We start from the raw sequence: 24,982 nt of genomic DNA on the forward strand, positions 1-24,982 counted from the left end.
TGGAGTCAGTGAGTTAGAGGTCTCTCTGAATTCTTCAGAGAGAAATCAGAGTGAAGGGATTGAATAAATCTTAAAGTGAGTTCTGATGGTTTTATTAAGTAAAAGGCCTCAGATACCACAGTAGTAAAGTGTGTTCTACTGAAGTTTGCAAAAATACTGGTATCTTCAGCAGAGGCTCCAAGCCCACATTTGTAGATAGGACTTAGACATAATAGAGTTATAGTAAGAATATTGCTTACATTTCTTAGATAGAACACAATAGATTCTATGTGTATTGTTACACGTAACCTGGTGAGCTAAGAAACTAGAATTCTAATAGGTTAAAGAGTAGTGGTCTGAGCTTGCATCTTAGCTTGTTGGAGAAATCCTATATAACAGTATGTATTCAGAGAGTTGTTGCTTTTAGCCATTCGGCTTTTAGCCATTCTGGCTTCTAGCCATTCGCTTATTGCTGCTGCTTTTGCCATTGCTTGCCATTGCTTTTGCTATTGCCTTTTGAGACTGATGTGCTTTGTAATAAATAACCTTTTAAACTACTAGCTGTATTGCTTATTTAATATTACCTGATGAGCAGGAGCCAATAGAGCCCCGGAGTTAGGTGCCTAAGACACCTGGGGGTCAGAAAGAACCCCATCACCAGTTTCCACAGACAGGAACATCCACAAGTGGGAGCAATTTAGGCACAGGGATACCCCAAAATTTTGAAGAGGGATTTAGATGTTTTGAGGTCAAATTGAGCCATTTTCAGTGGGATGGAATAGTTTTCAGGTACCATCAATTCCTCTCAGCTTTTGGGGAACAGAGCTGTGAGGGACTGAAAAGGCTCAAACCATTGGCCATTGGCAAAAGCAGTGGGAGGGCCTTTGCTGGCCATGGGCAAAGGAAGTGCCAAGGGCAGAGGGGATGAACACCCAGCCCCGGAGGGGGGAGCCCAGCTGGGAGCCAGGGAAGGGAAGAGGCCAATCAGAAGCAGATGCTGCTAGGTGGGACAGGGCTTTGGACCAGAGCAATGACTTCCCTTACCCAACTGGCTCAGCTCTGGAAACTCCCCTGGGGAAGGCGGGACACCCGCACAGAAGGCTGGAGGTTTTCATCCCTTCACATGGGCCGTACCTGGCTCAACTGCACTGCTGGAAGAGGCAGGGCCACGTCTTAGAAGGGGCCATAAACCATCAGAGCCCCCCAGAGTGCCCCGGGACCCACAGTGTGACATCAGACAGTGTAAAACTCCTCACGGGGGGAGGTACCTGGGCGTTCACCCAAACCTGAACCTGTATTGACCCTCAGAACTTGGTGTTTCCGGGGCTTCCCCAGCCCTCAAGGGATCCAGCCTGGGACCACCACTTGGACCAAGGACAGGGACATTATAGCAATCAAAACCAAAACTTTAGTTGCTGGATCCAGGGCTGGCGACTGTTTATCTTTCTACTCTCATACTTTCTTTCTTTTCCCGTACACAATTTCTCTAGTGTTTCTTTAATGTTTTTAATATTACTGGAGATGGTAACAAAAAAGGGCTCCAAATCGTCTTTACACAGCAACCAAACGGTTCTAAAATAAACCCAACAGAGATATAAGCACAGATCAATCACTGCCTTTTCACTCTAAACTCCCCTGTCCCAGGGGATCCATGAACCAGAATCTGGCTTACCCTTATCTTCAGGGACGGGGCAGAACAGAAGCTGGACATGGGAGAAGCTTCTGGAAGCTGCTCAGAGAAGATACCCCTGGAGCACCCCCACTTCCAAAACCTGATCACACAAACTCCATACACTGCCCAACATGGATCATCAGGAACATGGGTCACCAGGTCTGTTCACTGGGGATCACCCAACGCTCATCCTCCAATGGGTAATGAAGTTGGAGCAGCAGATGAAGCTCTTCCCACACTCGGGACACTCACAGGGCTTCCCTTCCCAGTGAATCCATTTGTGTAAGGTCAAGGCAGAGCTCTGGGTGAAGCTTTTCCGTCCCCCAGCATGGATATTCTGGTGGAGAATCAGGTGGGAGCTCTGGCTGAAGTTCTTCCTGCACTCTCCACACTGGCAGGGCCATTTCCTGGAGTGCAGGTGCTGGTGGCTGATGAGGTTGGAGTGGTCACTGAAGCTCTTCCCTACACCTGTTGGGCCATTCTCCTGTATGAATTATGTGATGGTGGATCAGACAGGAGCTCTTCCCACATTCCAAGCACTTCTAGGGCTGTTCCTCCGTGTGGATCTTCTGGTGATACCAGGTAGCAGCCACATCTGAAGCTCACATTCTGAACACCTGTAGCACATCTTCCCAATGTGAAACTACTCAAGAACCACCAGGCCAGAGCTCTGGATGAAGCTTTGGGGAGCTGCATTTGGAGCCTTCCCTTGTGGGATATCTCTGGGGCTTTTCCTTCACACTGGATCCCTGTTCTGTGGAATCAACTCTTTCACAAGGCTCTGATGCAGTGATTTGTCCTCCCTGGTCTCTGTCAGTGGAGAGGAAGGGGAAGAGGAAGAGGAAGGAAAGGAGGATGGGATGGAATTTGCCTCTGTGCCAGAGGGAAGGGGAAGGATATCCCCCCAATCTATCCCTGGCAGAATGTGCTGCTGGGATAGAGGTGGGAAGGAGGGAGGGTTGGGGGAAGGTGGTTTTAAGGGCTTAATTTATTTATTATCCTACTCTGATTTTGTTAGTTCATTTCATATCTCAAAGCTGAGCCTGTTTTGCCTGTGAGGGTGTTTGGTGTCTCTCCCGGTCCTTATCTCAACCCATGAACTCTTTGTGACACATTTTCTCTCCCCTGGTCCGAGTGAGTAAGTGGCTTTCGCGGATGCGTGGCATCTGGCCAGCATCAACACACAACATCTGGGTTCTACCCAAAGCCTGGTCAGGGCTCAAGAAGGAACCAAGGGAGTTGGCATTGGCAATGTACAGGGAATGATAAATACATTTGTATCACATCATATATTTCATTAATGATCATTGATATTTCACTACTTAGCAGATACAAGTATCATAAAGTTTGGTTGGAAGGTTCATCTAGAGATAACTTTGGTGCAGTGCCTCAGTACTCCAATTTCTGATGTCAGTCCACATCCTGATGGACATTATTTCCCCTATGTTTATCCAGGTGCCTCCAGGAAACCAGGAGCAGGTGAAGACCACCAGCCAGGTGTCTTCCCAATGCAGATGATGTGGAACATAGGTCACCAGGTCTTCACCCAACATGGATCACCAGGAATGTGGATCACCATGTTTTTGCATAATATGGGTCACTGTGGATAATGCAACACGGTCCTTTAGTGTGTGATGAAGTTGGAGCAGGAGACAAAACTTTTCCTGAAGTCAGGGCACTTGTAGGCCTTCCCCTACTCATGGGTCTGTTGGTGTGAAGTCAAGGCAGAGCTGTGGGAGAAGCTCTTCCCACACTCAGGACACTCGTAGGGCCTCTCCCCGGTGTGGACACGCTTGTGGATGACAAGGTGGGAGTTGCGTTTGAAGCCCTTCCCACAGTGGCAGCAGCGGAAGGGCCTCTCATCTGTGTGAATGCGCTGATGCAGGAGGAGATGGGAGCTGGTCCGAAATCTCTTCGCACACTCGGGACACTCATAGGGCCGTTCTCCACTGTGGATCTTCTGGTGCTGGATTAGGTCGGAGCTGATGCTGAAGCTTTTCCCACACTCCACACACTGGTAGGGCCGTTCCCTGGCATGCAGACGTTGGTGGGTGAGGAGGTTGGAGCGGTCACTGAAGCTTTTCCCACATTCCTTGCACATGTAGGGCCGTTCCCCCGTGTGAATTACCTGATGGCGGATCAGACAGGAGCTCCGGCTGAAGCTCTTCCCACATTCCAAGCACTCATATGGGCGTTCCCCTGTGTGGATCATCTGGTGGCGGAGGAGGTGGAAGCTCCGGCTGAAGCTCTTCCCACATTCCAAGCATTTGTAGGGCTTCTCCCCCACCTGAGGGTTCTCCACCTGCTCTGAGCTCTGGCTGAAGCTCTGGCCATCTTCCCAGGACAGGGGAGATCTTTCCTCCTTGGAGCACCTTGGGCTGGGTTTGCAGCCCCACCTTGTGAGGGATCTCTGGGGCTTTTCCTCCCCATTGGATTCCTGTGCCATGGAGCTGCTCAAAACGGCCTCTGCCACAATGTTTTGCCAGGGGGATTTCTCCTCCTTGATCTCTGTCTGCAGCTCATTGCCTTGGGGAGGAAGGACAAGGAGAGGATAGGATTTGCCTCTGTGCCAGAGGGAAGGGGAAGGAGATCCCCCCAATCCATCCCAGGCAGGAGGCGTCAGCAGCAGAGCTGTGCTGCAGCCGGGGGCATTTTGGGCCAGGAGATGAAGAAGGAGAGAGGGGGGAAAGGGGCAGAGACTTCCTTCTCACCTGCCTCAGCATCCCAGGGCATCTCCCTCTTCACTGCAGCCTCGTCCTCCATTCAGCCAAGCCTTAGGAATGAGAAATCCTGGTTTTGGGGGAAAACAACATGTAAGCATGCTGGGTTGGACATTCCTCCTGCCCAAGTCCATTTCTAAAAGTCACCAGGCATCTTGCGACCATGAAAACCTCCAAAACACCACGATGCAAAAAAAAATCCCTCCAAAATATTAAGATTCGGCAAAGGAGCCCTCCAAGATTCCCCCCTCTCTGGTCTCTCAGTTTTGGGTTCTGGAGGTCTTCTGTCTCCTTGGTTGCTTCTGTCCCTGTCAACATAGGGTTGCTGGAAGTTTTACAGGTCTTAGGGGACCCTTCTCTGCTGAGTCTCTGTTTCGGCTTCTGGGGGTCCCAGGGTTCCCCCTCTTCGGGCTCGCCCCACTCCAGGATCCCGGGAATGTCACCCCCTCCCAGTTCCCCGTTTCAGGGTCGAGGCAATCCTGCCCTCCCCGTTAACTCTGTGCTTCCTCCTTTCCAGTCTGCCGGGGCTATTCCAAACCAGTATCACCCCTCTCCGATCTCCCACGCCAGGGGTAGCTAGAACCGGTGTCCCCTACCGCCGTCGGGCGATCTCCACGTGGAATCCAGGACCCTGCATCCTCCCCGCGGTAGCCTGGGCTCTGTCAACAGGCACGGCCGGGATCCCCCCGAAAAAAAAACACTTCCCGGAGACGTCCAAGATATTTGGGGCAAGCTCCCCCTCCCCGGTCACCTGTGGGATCCTGCGGGGCAGAAGCTCCACGGGCCGGGACGGCTGCGGACACAGGGCGTGGTGGACCCGCGAATATCCTCTTCTTCCTCTTTCTTCTTTTTCTTCTTCTCCCCTGTGGAAGATCAGACGCCTACAGAAGCTGAGCTGGGTAGCGCCGCAGACCTCCCGGCCCCGGTACAGTGGAAGCCGTGGGAGAGATAAACTCAAGGCAAGAACAAAAATGAAGACTCCTCTCCCTCGTCCTCTTCCAGCTCCTCCTCCTTTTCCGGCTCCGGCTCCGGCTCCTCCTCTTCCTCTATCCTTGCTCTGCCTTCAGCTGCCCCCGTTCCGCGCCATCCGTTCGGCTGCGGGCGAGCGGTTCTGGCGTGAGACGGGACCGGGCACGATGTGAACGGGGCAAGAAGGGAGAAGACGGGGGGGGACCCCCAAACGGAGCGGTGGAGGAGGTGGGTCAGCCCCAAACCGAGATGGGGGCAGCTGGGATTTGGGGGGACGATGGGAAAGGAGTGACAGAGTGGCACAGAGGAGAAGTGGTTTCCAAAGGGGGTGCCTTCGTTTCTCCTTTACCCCCTGGAGGGGTTCCCTACGGCTCAGTGGAGGCTCATGGGGGGTCCCCCCCAAGCAGCAGCCGGTGCTGCGGTGGCCGTGGAGCAGAGGGGAGTGAGAAAGGCGAGTCCGGCGTGGCCGCCTGAGCTTCCGAGCGGCTCTGGGGTGCTGGAAGTCGCTGTAGCGGGGGGCAGGCCATGACCTGCGTCCCTGCCCACAGAGGGGTGTTCCAGCGGACGGGAAAGGCCAAGCGTCACTTCCAGAACGGCATTGCGGACTGAAGTCGGTGGACGGGAGCAGCTCGGGCTCTCGGTTGGGAAGGAGCTCGGCATCATCCTATGGTGATTCTCGTCTGCCTCTCACCCAGATCCGGGCTCTGGCAATTCTCTTCTTCCGTCTGCATCCATCACCCACCGGCACACGGGGAATAGCCTTACAAGTGTGGGGAATGTGGGAAGAGGTTTCAGAGCATCTCAGTTCTCATGAGACATCAGTGGACACACTCGGGAAAATCTCTCCCCAGCCTCCACTCCTGTCAGGTCACACCATGATCTGGGAAATACTTGTCTAGTGCTGGGCTCAACTCCTCTTGAGTTTATCACAAACTGTCTGTTCTAGGAACTGGTTCTGTCCAACCAGCTCCAACAGCCTTGGAATTTTTTTTTTTTCTTTTTTTGCCTGAATAGCATCCCAGATGTGATTATATTTTTGTTCTCAACCTTTCCCAAAAAGTCACCAACCTGAGCTGGGACCAGGATAGAAGATGCCTGTGACTAAAGCCCATCCCTTTGGGCCCTATAAACAGCAGCCCTGAGTGAGAGCCTTGGAACCCTCCTGGGCCACAGCAGCTGCAACAGCGACATGCCTGTGCTGGGGCCTCTGCAAGTTCCCTGTGCTGGGAACTCTCCCATTTGCTGTACTCAAGGTATCCCTGAATGATGACGGGTCCTGAGCTGAGCCCCCCCACTGCTTGAGGTGCTGCCCTGCGCCTGGTGGGAAGATGCAAAAGCATCCGAAGGGAGAATTACACTGGATTCCAGGGGAATTTCCCACAGGGACCTTGTACAGACTCCTGTCAATGTGTGTGTGATGTTGAGTATGCCATAGCAAATGTCCTGGGAATGCTGCTCTCCTGGAGTCAGAAGTACTTTAGATTTGTAAGTCAGTAAGGCATGTGGATATGTTCCTATTGTGGTGTAATAAATTCTGTGTGAACTTACAGATTGGGTTTCAGTTAAGTGCTGTTAAGTTTAAATTAAGTGCTATGGGCCTTTAAGCATAAACTGTTGATAAAATCAAGGCTCCGTTCTGCACAGACTCTCACTCTCTGACTCTTGTGACTCCACCAGTCGGGTCTTCCACATTCCTTTTTCTCCTTACCCTTTTCTGTTTTTTTCCCTCACCCCTCCCTCCCTCCCTCAGAGCCTCCTCAGCTACCACATAGTTTAGCATTTGTTTCAGTTTGAATTGATTGATTTTGGATTTTTGTTTCCTTTTCCTTGGTGTGCTTTAGCCAACGAGTAATCTTCTCCTCCTCCTCTATCCCTCCTTCTCCTTCTCTTCCATCCCTTCTCCTCTTTCCCCCAGGACCAGTACCCACCCCGGCCTCCAGGGATCCTCTGTCTCCTTTGTGAACACTGGCTCTTCACGGGGTGATTTTCCCACACACCCATTTCCAGACTTCCCCTCTCCAGCTTGCCAGGGATTCCGACTCCTCCCTTACCCCTCTGTTCTCCCCTCTCCGTTCTAGACTGCCAGGGGTTCTGCCTCCTCCGTGCCCCCATTTCATTCTCGGGGTTTTCCCCCTCGGCTGTGCCGGGACCAGGCGATCGCTGCACGGCTCCGGGACCCCGCATTTCCCCGTCCACCGCCGGGGCTCTGCCGGCAGCCGCCACCGGGACACTTCCAAAAAAATCCCATCTCTAGGGGATGCCCCGAGACATCGAGAGCGATCTTACCTGCGGAACGCTGAGGGGAAGGAGACGATGCTTCCGGGGGCGGTACAGTGAGCGGTGGACTCCCGAGCTCTCTCCTGCTCCTCTTTTTCATCCCTCCTCTTACTTCCTGCTCCTCCTGGTCTTGCTCCTGCTCCTTCTCTTCCTTCTCCGTGGCTACCCTTTCTCCTCTGCACCACGGACGCCCTAACCCAACCCTGACCCCACGACAGCACTGGCTACGGAATAGGGTAGACCTCCCCACCCTTTACCTCCATAGGGATGGACCGGGAGCTTGGCGACGCCCCAGTGTAGATCCGCCTCCTTCCCCAGCCCCAAGGAACAGCTCCGAGGCTCAAGTGATGGAGGACAGGGGGAGATCCCCATAGAAATCTCTTCCGCTGTCCCATCTCCCCTTATCTCCCCTCTCCCACCCTTTCCCGTCGTCCCTCCAATTTCCAGCTACCCCCAACCACCGGTTTAGGGATGGTCAACCCCAAATCTACCTCAGAATGGGGGTCTCACCCATCTCACCCCCCGTTATTCCAACGCTTCTCCCGCTTTTCCACCGTTACCCGTTCCCTCCAGCTGCGCTCCGCGCCTGCAGCGAGGGGGAGTCCCAGCAGCACCAGTGCCACCAGTTCGGCCCCAGCTGTGCCATCCCTAGCGCCGGGCGGTGCCGCAGCCCCAAAGCAGCCGCGCTGTGCCCGGGCGGGTTCCCAAAGCGGCCCCGCCCCGCCCGGCGCTGGGAGCAGCAGTCCGGACCAGCTGGAAACGCGGGCGGGCGGCATCAGCCGTGCCCGGGCAGCCGGGACAGCGCGGGGGGACCGGCCTGGGCGCCTCCACCTCCCCCTCCGCAAACTCCCCTCCTAGGGGAAGCCCCCAGGACCTGTTTGTTATCTCCAAAATTGGTGGAAAGCAGCAAAATCCTCCCCAAAACGGGCTCTCCAAGGGGCCCCACTCCAAGTGTCAGAACCATACGTTCACTTCTGGAACTGAGCACACCCAAGAATCCGCTCAGGACTGAGGGATAGCCCAAAACAACCTACTATTTGGGAGTTATTCTGAAAGCCCTCAGGAACAAGATCCCACCCCACCAGTAAAAAACACTTGTGTTTTATATGCTGTGTTCAGCACAAATCCAAACAGAGCCCCACACCAGCCCCTGCAAAGAAAGTCAACTCTCGCCCAGGCAGAAGCAGCACAATGGGTCACCAGGTCTCTGCCAAATGGAGATCACCCAGATGGGGGTCACCAGTGCAAGGACCTGAGGATCAGCATTGCCCATCTCAAACACTGTCGAGGCCACAGAAGGACTTTGCCATGAGATAAGCACAGAAGGGAGTAACAGGAAGGTGCTGACTCCAGGCCTGGATGAGGCGAGGTCTGCGTGGCACTTGGTGGGAAATGCAAGCCCACAAAAATTCCCTTTGTGGCAAAGTGTTAAGAAGCACCTGCACATATGCGCATCACCAGTCAAACAAAGCTCACCCCAAGTTAGGGACACACGGCCAGCTGCCACCACCAATGACCACTGAATCCTCCCTTCTCCCTCCTCTCCTGCCCTCCCCCTCCTTCTTCCCTGATATTCTGCTATTCCTCAGTGGATACTTGGCACCTGGACTGTAGCTAAGATCAAGGTGTGACAATTGCCCAGGTGTTATCTCAGGCCTGGGGGAGGTTAACAAAGATGGGGGAGGAGAAGGATCACTGAGAATGGACACAAAGAATGCAGAATTTATGCAAGGAAAAGGCCGCAAGGAAAAGGCCACAAGGAAAGCCCAGTCCAGCAACTGTGTGAAATCAGCTCTGACTGGGTCAAAGGAATTTTGGCGGGGCAGATAGTGACCACTGACTCACAGCCACTAACCCCAGAAATCATGAATTCCAAAGAAAAGAGACCCAAGCTGGTACTAATTACCATTAGAGAGCTGTGTAGCCAATGAATATTAATCCCAATGAGAAAAAGGAAAAGAGAAAGAGAAAAAGAGAAAGAGAAAGAGAGAGAGAGAAAAAGAGAAAGAGAAAGAGAAAGAGAAAGAGAAAGAGAAAGAGAAAGAGAAAGAGAAAGAGAAAGAGAAAGAGAAAGAGAAAGAGAAAAACCCAATGAAAAGTCTTCAGTGAGCTTGGAACACCCACCCAGCCAGAAGGCCAGCCTGAAGAAGGGCCAAGAGGACACCACTGGATTCATGGATGTTGATGATATCTCCTACTGGATCTCTTGCTCCCTACCTCTCTCTCTCTTTCTCCTCTCCTTTCTCTTTCTTTCAATCTCTCTGCCTCACATTTTATTGTTAAATGTAATCTGTATTATTGATTTCACCATATGGTGGTGTTTGCACCTTAATTTGAGCAGAGTTATCTCTCATGATTCAGATCAGAAGAGGTCTGAGCCATTTTGAGGCAGAATTAAGCCATTTTCAGGGAGATTGAGTAATTTTGAGGCAACAAATTGACCCCTCTTGGCTTTTGGGTTGCAAAGGAATGGAGAAAACTCCCACAGTTTCCCCCAGAACCTCTAAATCCTCCTAAACATTCCCATGAACCCTAAACTCTCCCCCAAACCCTAGTAAAAAGATGAGGGCTTTACACATCTTTGTTCAATGTCTGTATTTTTACCCCAACCCCAGGTGTTTTTAAGGGATGAACAGGAATCAATGTTGGCATCATGTGAGTATCCATTGGGTTTGGCTGGAGGGTGGAAGAGCCTTTTTGGGGAGGTTTCCAACCCATTGTCTCCAAAATCTATGTCTTTGCTCCAGTCCATCATCATTTGGCATTGTGAGATGCCTGTGGGCCATGGAGAATTAGAATAATGGAATTATTTACTTCCGAATTCTGCAGTTCCTCTCTCTCCAGCCTGTTGAGGGCCTTTTGAGTACAAGGGGTCCCTGCACTCTGGGCTCCTGCTTAGAGATGCCAGGGGTTTTGAGGGTCCCAGGGGCTCCTTCTCCCCTGACTCTCTGCTTAGGGGTTCCAGGGGTCCCCCCTCCCTGGTGCCATCCCCCATCCCCAGGCTGCCAGGTGTCCCCCACCTCTCATATTGCCCCCCTCCCCTGTCCTTCCTCTGGCGGTCCCAGGGTTCCCGCATACCCCGTTCTCCCGGGGGAGGTCCCCAAAACCGGGGTGTCCCCCACCTCCCGTGCTGGGCTGACAATGGAGCCGGCGGTGCCTGAGCCCAGGAAGCCTTGCTAGCAAAAATCGCTAAAAAGAAAAGAAACTCCTTAGCACCAATGTAGTATTAAGAAGTAGGTATTCTTTATTCAGCTGGATGCACGAGGGGGTGCCACATCTGAAGTACCCTGCATGCTGAGTACACAAAAAGCTCCAGTTTCGATACTATATCATACATACATATTCATAGTTTTCCCAGAAGAAACACGCATATGATAGTAATTTCCCTGAAATCATTAACGTGTCTTCCCTCCCCTCTGCACCCGCTCTTCTGGCCCGGGCTTTCTTCGGTGGAGCGGTGGAACTGGGAGCTTCCTCCTCTTCCTGTTCCTCCTTCTCCTCTATCCCTCCTCTTGCTGCCGTTCCTCGCCCTCCTCGCCCTCGATTCTTGCAGCTGAGGTCGGGGAGCTGTGGGGTGAGCGGCGGAGGCGGGGAATAGACGGGGAACGAGGGAAGAGAGGGGGAAAGAACGGCTGGGATCCCCACACCAAGGGCGAGAGCGGCTGGGTCACCGGGGGGCGTTCTCGGAGGAGGAAGGTATTTTGACCAAACATCGCAGGGGGTCTCTGGTTTTTGGGCTTTTTTTTCTGGGGGGTTGTACGGCAAATCACACTATGAAAAGCCAGTGTCCACAAAGGAGACAGGTGAGTCCTGCAGCTTTATTCGGGAAAAGGGAGAGAGTCCACTGGAGCGTGTGCCCGCGGGGTTTTCTCTTTCGAGGTTTTGAAGGACGCAGCCTCCTGTTGGCCCAAACTCCAGCCGCATGTTGCCCTCTTCCTTTCCCCAAGGGCTGAGGTACCAGGAAGGTGCAGCCTTCCCGAACCACGTACTACATATCCCCACCACTTGAACCTGGCATTTCTGCCCAAAGTTCAGAAACTCAGCCTTATGTGGGACTCATTTGTCTGTGTCAGGAGTCAGACCGTCCGGGTTCTGCAACAAACCTGCGGCTTGAGGTTGCCACACGTTAAGGCCCATTTCAAAGACATTAACACCCATAGCCTCCCACGTCGACTTGTTTGTAAAGGCATTAGCACACATCTTTCCTATCGGGATGGAGGCGGGGGTGGGGCGGATGTTTGCAGCTTGAAGGACTCAAACGCCCGTTGGGGGAACATTGGAGGGTTTTCAATATGAATAAAGAAAAAGTAACAGAGCTGGATGCATAGCAGTAGCCAGAGGCACTTCAGCCAGACATAACAACTCTTATCTACTCTTTCTCTTGCATCGGTCAAATGCGTATTTATAAACAATTGTACATATTCAAACATGTCCCCGAACTAGTTTGCATGTTCCAGGAACATTTTAGCATGACCCCTACTCTGATTCGCCTTTTTATAGCATGAGCAGTAAGCTTGGTTACGGTTTTGGGGTTGTGTGTCATCCCCCAACAGTCCCCTGTTCTGTGGTTTCAGCAGGTGGCAGTTGTTAATAGTCAAGTGTCAGTAGCAGGTGTCTCCATTACACCCGTTCCTCAAATGTTATCCAACCAAACAAACGGTCTAGTTATTTCAGTTATTGCAAGTTAACCTCAAGTGCTCTGAAACGACATCAGTTATTTCACAAATATGTCTGAGTTATTTTAATTATTGCCAGTTAGACACAAAAATAAAAGCATTAGTTATTATTTTACAACTATATCTTCATAAGAAAGCTACTTCTGCAAAAGTTAACATTACATTATAATGCACAAACATAGCACTCACTTTAATATTTGCAAAAGCCAAAACTATAATATTTGTTTAACACTCCATTTGTCCTTTCTACTTGACCTGCATCCTCAGGGTGCCAGGGGATATGGAGGTCCCACTGAATTTCTCAAAGCAGCCATAATCCCTTGAAGGATCCCCCTGTAAAATGAGTTCCCTCGTCCAAGTCCACTGCCTTCACAATCCATCTTCAGAAATAATTTGTTAACTGATCAAATATTTGCTGAAGTGACTAGAAACTCTTCTGGCCACCCTGGCAGCCAGCATCCCACTACCAGAGAATATGAAAGCCCTCTTGCTCAGGGCATCTCAGCAAAGTACACCTGACATCTCTGGAAAGGTCAGATAGGCCAAGGTCACTCCCCTGCTTTGTAGTCGCCTCTGAAGTCTGGCTATTAACTTTAGCCAGGCACCTCTCAATAGCTCATTTTGCAAAAACAAAAAGACCCAAGGCAGTGCATCTTGAAGGATGTCTCTGCCAATGCTGGATAGCCCTAACGACTCCCCCTGTGGAGCTGTCCCAATATTTGCAGGGTCAAAACTCCTGGCGTTCCATGTTCACTGGCCTTTGTAAATCAATTCTCCCCTTTCCTCTGCCCCACCACTTTTAATTATCTCCAACTCCTCTGGTGGAAAAGACAGCACTACCACCCCTCCCTCCCCTTGGCAACAGCTGAGCCACAGGGAGCAAAGGGAGGATTCCAGAGACCTCTGGCAAAAGTGCTGCTTTCAGTAAAGAAGCTGACAGTGCCATGGTGTTTTATAGTTGATTACTGGTGTTTAAATGCCAGCACAGATCCACTAACAGCTGCAGTAGCCAGTCATGCAAATATAACAGCTACACTACAAGCAGCCTCACACTTGTGGATGGCAACCTGAGGTGGGCAAGATATGTCTTAAATAAGTCCTTTAAACAGAACAGGAAAAGGCTTATCTCTGTCACTTCACTATTAGGGAGGGCAATAGAGCTTTAACAGTTTCCTTCAGGGTACAAACATTAACCCATGATTGCTCATGCTGCACATGCTGAATTTTTACAGGCGGTCTCAGTCCCCCCAGGTGTGAAACTCTACCAATATTGAAATGACATTCTAAGTGGAAGAGATTCCTGTGAAAAGGTGGAGTAAGCACCAGCAGCAGTATGGGAAGCTACCAACAGACATGGTATAAAGCAGAATTAGTGCACAGTGGATTTTTCCTTCTTTTTAATGGGGTACCCTGTCCAGGCAACCCCAAATGAGACCTGTTATATTACTTTTACAAAAAATTATATTGGAGATATTCACTTTTCTTATCTCTAGTGGTCACTATAGCCACACTCGAGCCTGAATGCGTTTCAATGACAATTGCTGATGAAGCAACATATACTTGTGCAAATCTAGGAGCTCCACCTAATGACATGAATTTGGCAGAAGGAAATACAACCACAAGATGTGAAACACAACCTCTAACCAACGAAGGGGAAGTTTACTTACCTAGTTGCCAATTGACATCCTTTGTAAAACAGAATAGCTGTTACAAAGCTGGTAACTGCTCTGTGAGCATTACATGGAAACAAAATAGGGAAAGGGAGGTAGTAGCATGTGGAGGTATAATGTATCCACAGCCCTAACTGGGCTGATGCATATTGGCACAATAAAAACTGACTTAGACCCTCCTGATGCTCTCCATCGCCTCCCAAGCTCCTGATAAGGCTGTTGAAACCTTATCTCCAAAAAATTTCTAAAATTGGACCCTATGCCATCAAATATACAGGCCAACAACCTGTTGATGGCAGAGATAGTGATCTGCACTGAGCTTTCCACTTGTCAGGGAGGAACCAGGGAGGATTAAATAGTTGCTGTGCCAGTCAGCCTGGGCCATGCCAGTTGCATCAGCATTTGCAGTTCAAGATATGAACCCATATCTGCTGCTGAACATCAAAAGTAGTTCAGATGAAGGGTGGCCTTGCAGAGGTGGCCTTTTCTGTTCCCAACTGGCATGGACACTGCTGGTTTTCAATCCAGAGAGCGGGAGGGCTGACTCCCCTTCTCAGGACAGACTTCTTATTAGAGAAACACCACCCATTGGGTTATTCATCAGGCTCTTACCAGTGTTGCACTTGGCATTTCTCCAAATGCATTTGGTGCTTTGCTGTGACTAGAGAAAGAACCAGCTGATTCATATCTAGTTGTCATCAAAGCCCTGTTATGGACAAGAAGGCTCACCATGAGTGCTGGAGGCAGGCTGATGGAAGGATTTGCTGTGATAAAGCTTGTCTGCTTGGCTGGGAATCTGGTCAGAAGATAAAAACAATACAAACAATCTGTGATGAGTTACTGGACATATTAGTGTTATTTTTTGGTGTTGGATGTGCTAAAAAGCCCTTCTAGTTCATCTTCAAATACATACCTGTCCCTTTTAAGTAAGACTTGACAGACAGGCTGCTAAATTGACCTGGAGGCATATGTCAGACAGCCAAGTCCCTCACACTATAAAAATCGAGACCATTTCAATACTGGTCAAGTGTTCCATATGCTTGAAGTATATGGAATTTCTTCCATGGGTTTGGAACTCATCTTCACCTGTTACTTCCCAGGGGTTGAGAGACAGAGGAAGAAGTACCCCATGAAACAGGGTGTAGTGAGATAGAGCAACCTCTACTCAGTGTTTCTTTTGCTAGCTTTGCTGTATAATTGCTTTAACATAATTGCTTTAAAATAGTGCACTTTGCCATTTTATGTTATGGTCAACTATTGATTTTAGCTTTTATCCTGTGTAGTAAGTAATTCTGATTAAGATCTGCTGTTTGTTTGTTTGTCATTGTAGCAGTGATTGGCCCTGGGTGTGGGAGAGGATCAAGGGATGCTAGTGAGAAGCAAGGGATTTAACAAATGAACCCAGAAATGGTAAACAGTTAATGTCTTCTGGCAGAGGATACAAGGAGAAGGTTAGTCCCAGAAAGATGGCAGGAAGGAAGGCCCATCCTGTGCAAATCAAGGATGATACAGATCTTGGCACCCATGACTCGGCTTAGGAGATGGGGGGTGTTGATGCTGGGGTGGCTGCACTCAGTCATGCCCCATCAGCTGTGGTTGGTCTCCGACCCTCCTTCCCTCCCTGTGCTTGCCTACATCTCAGGAAGCATTTGTGCGCCTGGAGGAAGGGAAAACCTCCTGGCTGAAGCAAAATAGGTTGAGTTTTGATTTTAGTGCAACAGAAGGAGGAGGATGTGCAGTTCAATGTTTGGATGTGGAGCTACATAGAGGACTCAGGTGACTTTGTGGGTCAGGGCATCTGGGGTGCTGGAGCATTAGCATGGCTTCAGAAGAAGCTGCACAAATTGTGGGGAACTCATAGCTATTTGAAAGACCTCAGAAAACAGAGCTTTGTGTTAGAAGGAATAGTGTGGGCAAGAAGTCACCAGTAATGCCTGAGACACCATTGGGTCAAAGTGAGGTGAGGGAGCAGGGTAGTGGTTAAAATCTGCAGAGACAGAGGCACAGGCATAGGACAGTGTAGGGCAGTTGTGGAGATGGTCACTGTGAAGGCTGGGACCTTACAACAGTTAATTGAATTGAAATCCTTCTCTCAGCTCTGGCTGCTGTGGTGCCTGAGAGGATAAATCAGCTCCTTATAGCCCCAGCACTTTATTATGTCCTCACCCACCCTTCAAAGAGCTTGGCAGGAGTCTTACTGCTGTCCTGCAGTCAGCACACTCTGCCCTTACACCTCCCTGCTCCCAGAAAGAACCTTGAGCATCCCATGGGGAAAAGGGTCCCCATTCCCTGAGGATGGGCTTCAGAGTGTGAACATCCTGCTTCTTGAAACCTTGGAACCTGTGTTCTCACAGGAACCTCCATGTCTGATTTTCAACCTGTAATCAGTGGCCTCTGACTTCCTGCTTCACCAGCCCCAGTGTTCAGCAGCCTTATCTGCTCATCCCCTCTGTGGCCTCTGTCGATGGCCCCAGTGGGGACCATCAACACCCTCAGATGTTGCATTTAAGGTGTTGCTTGGGGTGAAATCAGCAGGAAAGGCCTTTGCAGGGTTATACAAAGATGTTTATTTCAGCCACCACTCAGCATTGTCCAGCATTCAGGGGAACAAAGGCCCAGAGGCTCAGAGGGCCCAGGCTAAAGTACATGGGTGGGCAAGGCGGGGAAAGCAACAGGGACCAATTATTAGGTAACACGGGGGTACTACAAGGGAAGGTAAAACAGAGGACCAACAGGGAGTTAGAGTGGGAGTGACCAGAAGGCTGGGAGAGGGCACGGGGTTGACTCAGGGAACAGAACAGGGGCTGCATTCTTTAGCTGGGAATGGCTTTGGTCTCCATACTCAGACACCCGGAGATTGTCTGCTGACTTCTGCTTCTCCAGAGGCCACTTCAATCCACTTCAGTACCTGCAATTCAGGAATGTGGAATGAGGGCTCGTGAGCATATAAGACAGAGAGGAGTTGCCCCAGGTGATGCCCTGTCTCTCAGCATCATTGCCCTGGAGCTTGCAGCAAGTTCCATGTATTGTGGACCACCCCTGGCACCTCAAGCGTCACTATGAATCCAGTATACCAGTCCCATGGTATAGCATGGTCCAGTCACTCCTAGTGTCGACCTGGTCGCCCCTAATTGCTCTCAGCTGCGTACGCCATGGCTCCCAGTTACCCCACCATGGTCCCTGCCATGCCCAGTGTGGTCCCAGCCACCCCCAGTATGGTTAAAGACATATGTCTTGCAGCATATGTCCCTTCACAGCTTCCATGACTCACCATGTAGGGCTCCATACGGCTGCTTCCCATTTCCTGCTGCTCCCTACAAACCAGCAGGATCTGTCTGGGAAGGAACCGTGTTGCCTCTCACTCTCCAGTAGCTGCTTATATGATGGGGCCTCCTCAGCACATATGACTTGCTCTTCTTTCTCATCCAATGATAAACCAAAGCACCTTCACTTTTCGGCCACTTTGTGATGACTTCCAAGATCCCAGGGTGATTTGGATTTCCTGTTGAAGCTTGCTGTGTGATCAGAGTGGTCCACTTACTGCAGATAGCATTAGGGGTATGATTTGTGGTAGGCACTTGACCTTTAAACATCCAGCCCAGCACTGGCAGTTGAGGTGCCAGAAGCAGCTGTGCTTCTCTGCCAGTCACTTTAAAGGCAGCTTGAATCACCTCATAAGCTTCCAGGATCTCTTTTTTAGTTGGGGTGTAACAAGCTTCAGATTCCTTTTATCCCTAACTCCAGAACTCCAGGGGTTGGAATTCTAGATCTAATGCTGTACCACATTGTAATTTTGCTGATTTCTGTGGCGTTATGATTATTGTTGAATATTGTTCCATATCATAGCCTGTGGATACCATCCAGAAAGGTAACACGATCAGATAGACTTCCTATCGTATTGTTCCATCATGTTTAACAAAGTCTTAAAAAAAAAAAAGTAATCTGATCAAATATTTCCTTCAGTTTATAAATGAAATGTAATAAATCTCTGTTTATGGGCACAGAGGCAAGAGGCGACCACATGACTGCTCTAGGGAGCAAGAGAAGTTGACTTTAATCATGTGGTGGATTGTGGTGGTGAGCCCTGTCCCCACTGCACTTTGATCTGAGAGATGCTCATTAGCCTTGGCCAACTGAACCGGGTGAGGGAGCTACATGGAAAAGGCTTTGTGCCATCCCTGTCAGAGGAGATGGTCAGCATAGCCCAGAAGATCTGCACATGAGAATGAAAGAGGTGATAATGAAAACAATACAGCCAAAATCTAACAAAGAATCTAGTATCACAAGCACAAGTTCCCTGAGGTACGTGGAGTGTGAGCAGGAGAGCTTGAGGGTGTGTGGGATTTCACAGAAGAACTTGGCCAGAGCATTTACCTGGCACAGGGGCAGGGAAAATGTATTGGCTGTGTGCAGCAGAGCATTGAGAAAACCACTGGCCCAGGCAGCTGCTGCCATGTGGGCACAAACTCTACTGGCCAGGAGGGTCCCGTAGTGCAGGGGTGTGCACATGGATGCAGAGCTTTCATAGGACATGACAGTGAGGAGGCACACCTCTGCCGAAATGAAGACAAAGACCTGTGCAGCACATCCTGGGTAGGAGATGGCCCTGGTGTCCCACAGGGAAGTGGGCCAGTTCTTCTTTGAAATTACTGACATTCTCAAGCTCTCCTGTTCTTACTCCTTCTTAAGAGAAGTCAGGCTTCTTGCATTCAGGGGCTCTTCTTGTTGTTTTCATTCTTTTCTCCTCTGTGCAGATCTTCAGGGCTGTGCTGAGGATCCTCTCAGCAGGGATGGCACAACGCATTTTCCATGAGCCTCCCTCACTGACCATGTTCTCCCCATTTATATGTAATGTTTGCTTACCTGAAGCCCTACTCCATCATCTCCCCAGCTTTGGATCTGGTGGTGGCTGCTCTGTATTCAGTGGTGCCTCCAGCACTGAAACCTCTCCTCTACAGCCTAAGGAAGGAGGAGCTCAAAGCTGCCCAGTGGAGAATGGCAACTGGGTGACTTTATAAAATACTAGACAGCTTCCAATCTCTGCAAATCACTTTCAGTATAACTATGTTTCAATGGTTCTTATTTAAAGATTTATTTTATTTCTTATTATCCTGCTCTGATTTGGTTGGTAATAAATTCAATTCTTATATCCAGGGTAAAAAGCCATTGCCCAACATTTTTGGTGATCCACTTTGACAACAGACCTGGTGTTCCCAGTTCCTAGGAATCCATGGTAGGAAGATACCAGTGTGGCGTCCGCAGCTGGGTGAGCTCCTAGCAGCACCAGTGCCAAGAGTAGGGCCCCAGCTGTGCCATCCCCAGCACCAGGCAGTGCCACAGCCCCAAAGCTGGTTATAACCCCTCAGCCATCCGAGTAACCATGGGGTCACCCCAACCCCCCAAAATGAGGGCAGAGGGCTGCCACAAGCTGTTTATAACCCTGAAAATCGGCAGAAAAAAAGCTGCATCCTTCCAAAACGGGGTCACTTCATCCCTCCATAAAGAGGGGGCATCACTGCAACCTGGGAAAATAGGGGGGAGTCACCTCAGTCCCCGAAAATGTACAGTATATTCCCAAAAGCTGTTTATAACACCCCAAAACTAGCAAAAAGCAGCAAGCTCCTCCTCAAAATGGGCTCCCTGTATCGCTCCCTATGAAGCCCCCCTTCCAAGTGCCAGAGCCACATGTCTCCCCCCACTCCCACTAACCCCCACTCAGGATTTTGGATACTCCAAAAACTCCCTCAGGATAAGGATGCCCAAAAATCCCCTCAGGAATGGGAAATATCCCAAAATCTCTTCAGGAATGACAGATACCCCAAAACTTCCACAGATTTGGGGGATACCATGAAACACCCTCAAGGACATGATTCCCCCATCCTTAACACCTCTTATCTTTTGCTATCTTATTCCAGATCCCTTCCCACCCCTCCCAAAATTCATTCCAGACCCTAACCCACATTCCACCATTCCCAATCCCAATCTCACCTCTCCTGGATATGAAGATCCCTTTCCAAGCCTGATTTCCTACATCCCATCCCACCCCTTCCCTCCCAAACCCCATTCCTCTCTTCCTAACTCCATTCCACTCCTCCCAATCCACATCACACCCCACCCCAAACCCCATCCCAACCCTTCCAATTCACATCCCACCTCTCCTATTCCCCTTCACACCCCATCCCACTCCTCCTGGGAGTTTTGAGGGTACTATGGGATCATTGATTCTGGCGTGGAACTGAGCCATTTTGAGGTGGAATCATGCCCTTATGGGGTGGGACTGAGCTATTTTAGGCTGGGATTGAGCCATTTTGATGTAACAGATTGGTCCCTCTTGGATTTGGGTTGCAAAGCAATGGAGAAAACTCTCTCATGTTTCTCCAAATATCCCCCTGAACCCCAAAATCACAGTAAAATGGTGGGGATTTAGATCTTTTATTCAATTTCTTTACCCCAACCTTGGGTGTTTTTAAGGGATAAACAGGAACCAAAAGAAAATCAAGGCCAAAATAAAAAGATTTATATGTCAGCATCATGTGAGTGTCCATGGGGTTGGCTTATGTGGATGGAAGAGGCTTTTTTGGAGGGGTCTCCATCCCACTGTGTTCCAAATTTTGGCTCTTTTCCCCAGTCCATCACCATTTGGCTGTGCAAGACACACGTGGACCAGAGAGAAGTAGAATAGTGGAATTATTTAGGTTGGAAAAGACCCTAAAGATCACCCAGTGTTGCTTAATGCCAGAGGAAGAAACAATTGGATGAAGCAGGTGAGATTTTTTTGGGGTCTAAAGTCAACAAATCCTCTCTTCCCAATGAATTTCCAACATCAGTCTGTGTCCCAATGGATGTTTCTGCCCCTGTGTTCATCCAGGTGCTTATGGGAAACCAGGAGGCTGTGGAGACCACAAACCAGGTGTCTTCCAATGTGGATCATCAGGAATGCGGTCACCAGGCCTCTGCCCAGTGTGGATCCTCCAATGCTCTTCCCACAGTTGGGGCACTTGTAGGGCTTCTCTTACCAGTGGGTCCGTTGGTGTGAGGTCAGGGCAGAACTCTGGGTGAAGCTCTTCCCACATTTCAAGCACCTGTAGGGCCTCTCCCCGGTGTGGACACGCCAGTGCTTGAGTAGGTCAGAGCTACGGATGAAGCCCTTCCCACAATCAGTGCAGTAGAAGGGCCTCTCCTCCGTGTGCATCCGCTGATGCATGAGGAGATCGGAGCAGGTCTGGAACCTCTTCCCACACTGGGGACACTCGTGAGGCCGTTCCCCAGTGTGGACACGCCGGTGGATGACAAGGCTGAAGCTGCGGCTGAAGCTCTTCCCACATTCCAGGCAGCTGTACGGCCGTTCCCCTGTGTGCAGCCGGCGGTGGCTGATGAGGTGGGAGCTCTGGATAAAGCCCTTTCCACACTCCAAGCAAATGTGTGGCCTTTCCCCAGTGTGGAAGCGCTGGTGGTATGTGAGGCTGGACCTCTTGCTGAAGCTCTTTCCACATTCCAAGCACTTGTAGGGGCGTTCCCCTGTGTGAAGGCGCTGGTGGACCACCAGGTCCGAGCTCTGGCTGAAGCTCTTCCCACATTCCCCACATGTGTAGGGACGCTCCCCAGTGTGGATCTTCTGGTGGCGGATCAGGTGGGAGCTCCAGCTGAAGCTTTTCCCACACTCTAAGCACTTGTGAGGCTTCTGCCTGCCATGAAGCTGCTCATGGACCACCAGGTCCGAGCTCTGGCTGAAGCCCTGGCTGCCTTCCCAGCACAGGGAGGGTCTTTCCCCCTCACAGCTCCCTGGGCTGGGTTTGTAGCCATGCCTTATGGGGGATCTCTGGGGCTTTTCCTCCTTGTTGACTTCCTGTGCTGTGGAGCTGCTTAAAATGGCCTCTTCCACAAGGTTCTGATGTGGGGATTTGTCTTCTCTCATCTCTGTGTGCAGCTCATTCCCTGGGGGAGGAGGGAACAAGGAGAGGAAGGAAGAAGGAGACAGAAGAAGAAAGAATGAGCAAATCAAAGGAACAAGGAGAGGAGGGATCGAGGAGAGAGAGGAAAGAAGAAGGAGCAGGAAGAGGAAGGAAGTGAGGAAGGCAGAAGAAGAGGAGGAATGAAAAGGAGGAGGAAGAAGAAGGAACAAAGAAAGAAGAAGGGAAAGAAGAAATGAGAGGAAGGAATGAGGAAAAGGAAGTAAGAGGAAGGAGCATGGAAAAATGGAGGAAGGAGAGACAGGAAAGAGAAGAAAAGGAGAAGGATGAAGAAGGAATGAGGAGAGGAAGGAAAAAGCAGAAGAAAAGGGAGGGAGAAACAAGGAGAAGGGAGAAGGAAGGAGGAAGAAAGAAGCAGAGGAAGGAGATTTGCCTCTGTGTCAGAGGCAAGGGGAAGGACATCTGCCCCAAATTCATGCTCAGCAGGAAGGCGTCGGCAGCAGTGCTGTCCTGCGGCCAGGGGCAATGCTGGGCTGAGAGATGGAGCAGGAGAGGGGGGGAAAGCCGTAGTGACTTCCTCCTCACCTGCCTGGGTGTCCCAGGGCATCTTCCTTTTCCTTGCAGTCTCCTCCTCCATCCGGCCAAAGTTTGTGAATGAAAAATCCTGGTTTTCGGGGAAAAAACAAGATGAGAGTGTGCTGGATTGGAGATTCCTCCTGCCCAAGTCCATCTCTAGAAATTACTGGGCATCTTATGTCTATAAAAGCCTCCAAAACCCTAAAACACAGCCCCCAAACCCCCAAGAATCAGCCAAAACACCCTCTTAAATAGGAAATTCAGTCCCCAAAACTACAAACGGCCAAGATTTAGCCAAAAAAACAATAAAAAAACCAATATTCACCCCCCAAAAACTTCAAAAGACCAAGATTCTGCCTAAAAAAAATCTCTCAGGAGTTGCCCCTCTCTGGTCTCTCCACTTTGGTATTTCAGTGTTCCCCCTTGTGCAGGCTTCTGGCATTTTTCTGTGTATTGGGGATCCTCACTCTCTGGGATGCCAGGGGTCCCGAGAATCCCAGAGCTGGTCGCTCTTTGGGCTGCTGGGGGTTCAGTGGGTCGTGTCCCCCCCTCTCCTCCGTGGTCCCCCTGCTCAGGGATACCGAGGGTTTTGGAAGTCCTGTGGGTGTTTTCTCTCCTGACTCTCTGCTTCAAGATGCTGGGCGTTGCAGAGTTCCCCCCTCCACCCTGCTCTTCCCACTTTGGCGTTCCTTGGGCAGCCCTCTCCAACCTATCCCCTCCCTGCCTGCCGGCAGTGCCCGCTCTCTGGGTCCTCCGCTTCTGCGTCCCCCTGTGCAGCCTTCTCCCTCTCCGTGCTCGACCCCCCTCCAGGCTGCTGGTGGTCCCGCGCTCCGGTATCGCCTCTCCCCGGTCTCCCCTCTCCGGGGCTCCCCCCCCCCCACCTCGCTCTTCGAGGGGCCCCCAAAAGCGGCGTCCCATCCCCCCGCCAGTACCGGGGGCCGCTAACAAAGGAGGCGGCGGGGCCCGAGCAGGAAGAGCAAGGCCCAGCGCAGCTCCGGGAACCCGGCATACCCCCGCCCGCCGCAGGGCTCGGCGCCAGCCGCCACCGGGACCGCCCCAAAAAAGCCGCCTCCCGGGGCCCTCCAACATCGCCCCAAGGGCCATTTCCGGCGCAGCTTTGGAGTCCGGGAAGATCCAAAGATCTCCTTCCCACAAAAACACTAGCAGGAATCCCCCATGATTTTTGCTCCCCCTGCCCCGTCACCTGCGGGATGAGGAGGGGAGGACCGATGCTCCCAGGGCGGGAGTGCTGCAGTTACAAAGAGCTGTGGACTTGTGGCTCCTCCTTTTCCTGCCCCCGCTCCTGCCCTTCTCTGTCCTCTTCCACTTCTGCTCCTCCGGCTACTTCTTTTTATGCTGAATCCTTACTCCTCCTCCTCGTCCTTTGTCCGTTCTCCCTCTCCCCTCCTTTATCATTCCTTCTTCTCCTCTTCCTGCTCCTCTTCCAGGTACCCTGGCTGTGTGTAGAGACTGGGAAGGAAGAGGCTGGAGAGCGGCTGCGGGAAGGGTCCTGGGGGTCCTGGTGGATGCCCCTGTGGATCTGAGTCAGCAGTGCCCTCGCAGCCAGCAGGGCCATCCGTGTGCTGGGTGCATCAGGCCCAGCATCGCCGGCCGGGCCAGGGACGGCACTCACGGACGAAACATACTGTTTGGGATGCAAATTGAATTAATTACCTATCGAAATAATAGCGGGGTAATGAAAAGTAAAGTAGATTCTACAAACACCTTCCCTGACGCCCTCCCTCCTTCGTGGGCTCTCCCTCCTCCTTCTGGTGACACCGGGAGATGGAAATGGGGGTCACAGTCAGTTCATCGCACTTTGTTCCTGCTGCTGCTCAGGGAGAGGAGTCTGAGTCCTTCCCCTGCCCCAGCGTGGGTCCGCCATAGGGCCTCAAGTCTTTCCAGCAAAGCTGCTCCAGTGTGAGCTCTGCCCAGGGATCCACAGGATCCCAGCATGGGCTTCCCACGGGCACGCATCTTTTTTGGGCATCCCACTGCTCCAGTGTGGGCTCCTCCAGGGGCTGTACGGAAATTGCAGCTCAGCATCTGGAGCAGCTTCTGCCCCTCCTTCTGCACTGCACTGGGTATCTTCAGAGCTGTTCCTCTCGCTTGTTCTCACTCTGCTCTTCTCTGGACCCAATTCCATCTGCCCAAGAACTTTTCCCTTCTTGAATCCCTTATCCCTGAGGTGTCACTGCCATCTCTGTTTGACCCACCCTTGGCAGTGGTGTGTCCATCCTGGAGCCAGCTAGTGTTGGCTTTGCTGGACACAGGGAAGCTTCTGGCAACTTCACGCAGAATCCACCCCTGTAGTCCCCCACCACCAAAACCTGGCCACACAAACCCAACACAGGCACTAATGAAAGAAACTGGGAGCCCCTTGCTTTCTTTTTGGGAGCTGTTGATCAGGCCACCCCTCATGTCACAGGTCCCACCTGGCCTGCCCTGCTTGTCCAGCAGGACAGAAAGAAAAGAGAGAAGAGAAAAGCAGGAGAGACGGAGGTAGAGAAAGAGCCTGAAAATGGGATCCTGA

The 24,982-nt window shown here is 51.1% G+C and overlaps 2 pseudogenes; one reads left to right on the plus strand and one right to left on the minus strand.

The window, feature by feature from the left end:
* LOC130260850 (gastrula zinc finger protein XlCGF49.1-like) overlaps positions 1 to 24,982 on the plus strand; it is a 160,390-nt pseudogene that overhangs the window by 16,421 nt on the left and 118,987 nt on the right.
* Positions 71 to 23,628, minus strand: LOC130260854 (zinc finger protein 883-like; annotated as a pseudogene).

This window comes from Oenanthe melanoleuca, chromosome 19 (genome assembly GCF_029582105.1).
Source record: "Oenanthe melanoleuca isolate GR-GAL-2019-014 chromosome 19, OMel1.0, whole genome shotgun sequence".
Taxonomy (NCBI): domain Eukaryota; kingdom Metazoa; phylum Chordata; class Aves; order Passeriformes; family Muscicapidae; genus Oenanthe; species Oenanthe melanoleuca.